We start from the raw sequence: 7,167 nt of genomic DNA on the forward strand, positions 1-7,167 counted from the left end.
GGTCCTCGATTTCATCTGGACTTTTCGGGCGATATTCGTACCACCTGACTAAAATGGACCAAAATCCGTATTTCTGAACAAGATGATGGCTATTGTTTGATATTTGATACGGAAACCGAAACACAATTATAAATTTAGAAGAAGAATGCTATAAGGGACTCTTGGTACTCAACTTCATCTGGACTTTTTGGGCGTGTTTTGTACCCCTTTACAAAAATTGAGCAAATCTATATTTTTGGACTAGACGATGGCTAGTGTTTGAAATCCGACGCGGAACCCGAATAACTGTTATATATTTAGGAGAAGAATGCTATGAGGGTCTCTCGGTCCTCGATTTCATTTGGACTTTTCCGCGATTTCGTACTACACGACAAAAATGTACCGAAATCCGTATTTTCGAAAAAGACGTGGCTAGTGTTTGAAATAAGCACGGAACCTGAAACACATTTGTAAATTTAGGAGATGAATGCTATAAGAGTCTCTTGGTCCTCGATTTCATCTGGACATTTCCGGCGATTTTCGTACCACTCGACTAAAATGGACCGATATCCGTGTTTTTGGAAAAAATGATGGCTAGTGTTTTAAATATGACATGAAACCCGAAACACAGTTAAAATTTAAAAGAATAATGCTATAAGGGTGTCTAGGTCCTCGATTTCATCTGGACTTTTCGGGCGATTTTCGTATCCCTCTACAAAAATGTATCAAAATCTGTATTTTCGGACCAGACGATGGCTAGTGTTTGAAATCTTATGCGGAACCCAAAACACTATTATATATTTAGGAGAAGAATTCTATTAGGGTATCCCGGTCCTCGATATCATCTCGTATTTTCGGGCAATTTTCGTAGCACCCGACAAAAATGGAACGAAATCCGTATTTTCGAACAAGACGATGGATATTGTTTGAAATTTGATGCGGAACACGAAACACAATTATAAATTTAGGTGCAGAATGCTATTAGAGTCTCCTGGTTCTCGATTTCATCTGGACATTTTGGGTGATTTTTGTACCACCTAACTAAAATTGATCCAAATCCGTATTTTCGAACAAGATGATGGCTAGTATTTGAAATCTGACGCAGAAACCGAAACACTGTTATAAATTTAGAAGAACAATTCTATAAGAGACTCTCGGTCCTCGATTTCATCTGACCTTTTCGGGTGAGTTTCGTACCACTCGACAAAAATGGACCAAAATCTATATTTTAAAACCAGAAAGTGGCTAGTATTTGAAATATGACGTGGAACGTGAAACACTGTTATATATTTAGGAGAAGAATGTTAAAAAGGTCTCTCGGTCCTCGATTTCATCTGCAATTTTCGGTAAATTTTCATAACACCCGACAAAAATTGACCCAAATCCGTATTTTCGAATAAGACGATGGATAGTGTTTGAAAGCTGACACGGAACCCGAAAAAAATTATAAATTTAGGAGAAGAATTCTACAAAAGTCTTCTAGTCCTCGATTTCATCTAGACATTTTGGGCAATTATCGTACCACCCGACTAAAATGGAACAATATCCATATTTTCGAACAAGATGATGGCTATTGTTTGAAATCTGACGCAGATAACGAAACCCAATTATAAATTTAGAAGAAGAATGCTATTAGGGTCTCTCGGTCCTCGATATCATTTGGACTTCTGGGGCGATTTTCATACCACCAGACAAAAATGGACCGAAATCCGTATTTTCGAATAAGACGATGGATAGTGTTTGAAATCTGATGCGGAACCCGAAACACTGTTATATATTTAGGAGAAGAATTCTATAAGGGTCTCCCGGTCGTCGATTTCATCTGGACTATTCGGGCGATTTTTGTACCAGACAAAGAAGGACTGAAATCCGTATTTTCGAACAAGACGATAGATAGTGTTTGAAATCTGACGTGGAACATGAAACACAATTATAAATTTAGGATAAGAATGCTATAAGAGTCTCTTGGTCCTCGATTTCATCTAGACATTTCAGGCGATTTTTGTACCACCCGACTAAAATGGATCGAAAATTGTATTTTCGAACAAGATTATGGCTAGTGTTTGAAATGTGAAGCGAAAACCGAAACACATTTATAAATTTAGAAGAAGAATGTTATAAGTGTCTTTCATCTCCTGGTCCTCGATTTCATCTGAACTTTTCCAGCGAGTTTCGTACCCCTCGTCAAAATTGGACCGAAATCTGAATTTTTGGACCATACGAGGGCTAGTGTTTGAAATTTGACACGGAACCCAAAATACAGTTATAAATTTTGGAGAAGAAAGCTATAAGGGTCTCCCGGTCCTCGATTTCATCTGGACTTTTCTGGAAATTTTCGTACCACTTGACTAAAATGGACCGAAATCCGTATTTTCGAACAAGACGATTGCTAGTGTTTGAAATCTCACAAGAAACCCGAAACACAATTGTAAATTTAGGAGAAAAATGCTATAAGAGTCTTTTGGTCCTCGATTTCATCTGGACATTTGGCCAATTTTCTTTCCACGCAACTAAAATGGATTGATATATGTATTTTCGAACAAGATGATGGCTAGTGTTTGAAATATGACGCAGAACCTGAAACAAATTTATAAATTTAGAAGAAGAATGCTATAAGGGTCTCTCGGTCCTCGATTTCATCTGGACGTTTCGGGCGTTTTCTTTCCAGACGATGACTAGTGTTTGAAATCTAACGCAGAACTTAAAATACTGTTATAAATTTAGGAGAAGAATGCTATGAGGGTTTCCCGGTCTTCGATTTCATATGGACGTTTAGGCTGATTTTCGTACCAAACAACAAAAATTGACCGAAATCCATATTTTCGAACTAGACGATGGATAGTGTTTGAAATCTGACGCGGAACTCATTACGTAATTATAAATTTAGAAGAATAATGTTATAAGCGTCTCTTGGTCCTCGATTTCATCTAGACTTTTCGAGCGAGTTTCATACCCCTCGACGAAAATTGGCCAAAATATGAATTTTCAGACCAGACGATGGCTAGTGTTTGAAATATGACACGGAACACGAAACACAGTTATATATTAAGGAGAAGAATGCTATAAGGGTTTCCCGGTCCTCGATTTCAATTGGACATTTGGATCGATTTTCGTAATACCAAACAAAAATGGACCGAAATCTGTATTTTCGAACCAAAAGAGGGCTAGTGTTTGAAATTTGACGCGGAACCTAAAATAGTGTTATAAATTTAGGATGAGAATGCTATGAGGGTTTTTCGGTCCTCGATTTCATCTGGACTTTTCGGGCGATTTTCGTACCACCCGACAAAAATGGAAAGAAATATGTATTTTCGAACCAGATAATGGCTAGGGTTTGAAATCTGACGTTGTGAAGATTTTATCAGGCCTTTTGTATCAAAACTAGTGGTATTATATAGAATCTGAAATACATTTAGAAATTTAGGAGAAGAGTTTTATAAGGGTCTCTCGGTCCTCAATTTCTTCTGGACTTTTCGGGCGATTTTCATACCACTTGACTAAAAAGGATTGAAATCCGTATTTTCGGACCAGACAATGGCTAATGTTTGAATTTTGACATGGAACTAGAAATATAGTTATAAATTTAGAAGAAGAATGCTATAAGGGTCTCTCGGTCGTCGATTTCATCTGAACTTTTCGGGCGATTTTCGTACCCCTCGACAAAAATGGACAAAAATCTATATTTTCGGACCCGAGAATGGCTAGTGTTTGAAATCTGACACGGAACTATTATATATTTATGTGAAGCATGCTATAAGGTTCTATAGGTCCTCGATTTCATCTGGTATTTTCGGGTGATTTTCGTACCACCCGACTAAAATGAACCAAAATTCGTATTTTTTTAACAAAAAAATGGCTAGTGTTTGAAATCCGACACGAAACACAATTATAAATTTAGCAGAAGAATGCTATAAGGGTCTCTTGGTCCTCGATTTCATTAAGACTTTTCTGGCGATTTTCTTACCCCTCAACAAAAAAGGACCGAAATCTATATTTTCGCACCAGACGATGGCAAGTGATTGAAATTTGACGCTGAACCTAAAAACAAGTAATAAATTTTGGAGAAGAATGCTATCAGGGTCTTTAGGTCCTCGATTTCCTCTGGACTTTTTGAATGATTTTCGTTCCAGATAAATGCTAGTGTTTGAAATCTGACGCGGAACCCAAAACTCAGTTATAAATTTAGGAGAAGAAAGCTATAAGGGTCTCCCGGTCCTCGATTTCATCTGGTCTTTTCAAGCGATTTTTGTACCACACGACTAAAATGAACCGAAATCCGTATTTTCGAACAAGACAATTGCTAGTGTTTGAAATCAGAGGCGGAACGAGAATCTCAATTATAAATTTAGGAGAAGAATGCTATAATGGTCTCCTAGTCCTCGATTTCATCTAGTCTTTTCGGGCGATTTTCGTATTACCCGACAAAAATAGGCCGAAATTTGTATTTTCAGAGCAGATAATGGCTAGTTTTTGATATCTGACGCAGAACCCGAAACTCAGTTATAAATTTAGAAGAATGATGCTACAAGAATCTTCTTCTCCTCAATTTCATCTGGAATTTTCGGGCAATTTTCGTACCCTTCGACAAAAATGGAGCAAAATCTGTATTTTCGGACCTGCCGATAGCTATTGTTTGATATATGCCGCATAACCCGACACACAGTTATAAATTTTAAAGAAGAATGCTATTAGGGTTTCCCGGTCCTCAATTTCATGTGGTCTTTTTGGGCGATTTTCATACCACCCGACAGAAAAGGACTGAAATCAATATTTCCTGAACAGACAAGGGCTAGTGTTTGAAATTCGACACAGAATCTGAAACACGGTTATAAATTTTGGGGAAGAATGCTATAAGGGTTTCCTGGTCCTCGATTTGGTCTGGACTTTTCGGGCGATTTTGATACCAACCGAAAAAAAAGGATCGAAATCAATATTTCCCGACCAGACGAGGGCTAGTGTTTGAAATTTGACGCGGAACCTGAAAAATAGTTATAAATTTTAGAGAAGAATGCTATAAGGGTCTCCCGGTCCTCGATTTCATCTGGACCTTTTGGGAGATTTTCATACCGCTAGATTAAAACGGATTGAAATCCGTATTTTCAGACCAGACGATGGCTGGTGTTTGAAATTTGGCATGGAACCCAAAATACAATAATAAATTTAGAAGAAGAATACTATAAGGATCTCTCGTTCGTTAATTTTATCTGGACTTTTTGCGTGATTTTCATACCCCTCGACAAAAATGGACCAAAATCTATATTTTCGGACCAAAAGATGGCTAGTGTTTGAAATCTGACCCGAAATCCGAAACACTATTATATATTTTGGAGAAGAATGATATTAGGGTCTCCAGATCCTCGATTCATCTGCTATTTTTCGAGTGATTTTCGGACCACCTGACATAAATGGACTGAAATTAGTATTTTTGAACAAAACAATGGCTAGTGTTTGAAATCTGGCGCGAAACCCGAAACACAGTTATAAATTTTGAAGAAAAATGATGTAAGGGCATCTCGGTCATCGATTTCATCTTGACTTGTCGGGCGATTTTTGTACCCCTCGACAAAAATGGAGTAAAATCTTTATTTTCGAACCAGACTTTGCCTATTGTTTGAAATCAAGCGCGGAACTCGAAACACGATTATAAATTTTGAAGAATGTTATAAGGGTCTCCCGATCCTCGATTTCATTTGGTTTTTTCGGGCGATTTTCATACGATCCAACCAAAAAGGACCGAAATTCGTATTTTTGAAAAAGACTATGGCTAGTGTTTTTAAATCTGACGCGGAACCCGAAACACAATTATAAATTTTGGAGAAGAATGATATAAGGGTCTCTAGGTCCTAGATTTCATCTGGACTTTTCGGGCGACTTTCGTACCACCCGACTAAAATGGACCGAAATCCGTATTTTCGAACAAAACAATTGTTAGTGTTTGAAATCTGACGCAGAACCCGAAACACAATTATAAATTTTGGAGAACTATGCTATAAGGGTCTCCTGGTCCTCGATCAGATTTGAACTTTTCGGGCGATTTTCATACCACCAGACCAAAATGGACCGAAACCCGTATTTTTAGACCAGCCGATGGTTATAAATTTTGGGGAAGAATGCTGTAATGGTCTCGCGGTCCTCGATTTCATTTCGACTTTTCGGTCGAATTTCGTACCCCTCGACAAAAATGGACCAACATTTGTATTTTCGGACAAAACGATGGCTAGTGTTTGAAATCTAGCGCGAAACCTGAATCATAGTTATAAATTATAGAGAAGAATGGTACAAGAGTCTCTCAGTCCTCAGGTTTCGTGTCAATATTCAAACACTAGCCATCGCCTGGTCCTAAAATACAGATTTTGGCATATTTTTGTCGATTGTTACGAAATTCGACCGAAAAGTCCAGATGTAATTGAGGACCTGGAGACCCTTATAGCATTCTTCTTCAAAATTTAAAAATGGGTTTCAGTTTCTGTGTCAAAATTCAAACACTAGCCATCGTCTGGTTCGAAAATACGGAATTCGGTCCATTTTTGTCGGGTGGTACGAAAATCTTCGGAAAAGTATAGATGAAATCGAGGACTAGGAGACCCTTATAACATTCATATCCATAAATTTTAATTGTGTTTCAGGTTCTGCGTCAGATTTCAAACACTAGCCATCGTCTGGTCCGAAAATACGAATTTCTGTCCATTTTGGTCTGGTGGTACGAAAATCGCCCGAAAAGTCCATATCAAATCGAGGACCCGGATCCCCTAATAGCATTCTTCTACAAAATTTATAATTGTGTTTTTAGTTCTGCGTCAGATTTCAAACACTAGCCATAGTCTTGTCCGAAAATACGGATTTCGGTCCATTGTGGTTTGGTGGTACCAAAATAGACCGAAAAGTCCAGTGAAATCGAGGACCAGGAGACCCTTATAGCATTCTTCTCCAAAATTTATAACTGATTATCGGGCTCTGCGCCCGATTTTAAATATTAGCCATCGTCTGGTCCGAAAATACGGATTTCAGTCCATTTTTGTCGGGTGGTACGAAAATCCCCCGAAAAGTCCAAATGAAATCGAGGACCGGGAGACCTTTACAACATTCTTCTCCAAAATTTATAATAGTGTTTCGGATTCCGCATCAGATTTCAAACACTAGCCATCATCTAGTCCGAATAATAGATTTCAGTCCATTTTTTTCGAGGGG

This window comes from Cicer arietinum, chromosome 5 (assembly GCF_000331145.2).
Source record: "Cicer arietinum cultivar CDC Frontier isolate Library 1 chromosome 5, Cicar.CDCFrontier_v2.0, whole genome shotgun sequence".
In the NCBI taxonomy this organism is placed as follows: domain Eukaryota; kingdom Viridiplantae; phylum Streptophyta; class Magnoliopsida; order Fabales; family Fabaceae; genus Cicer; species Cicer arietinum.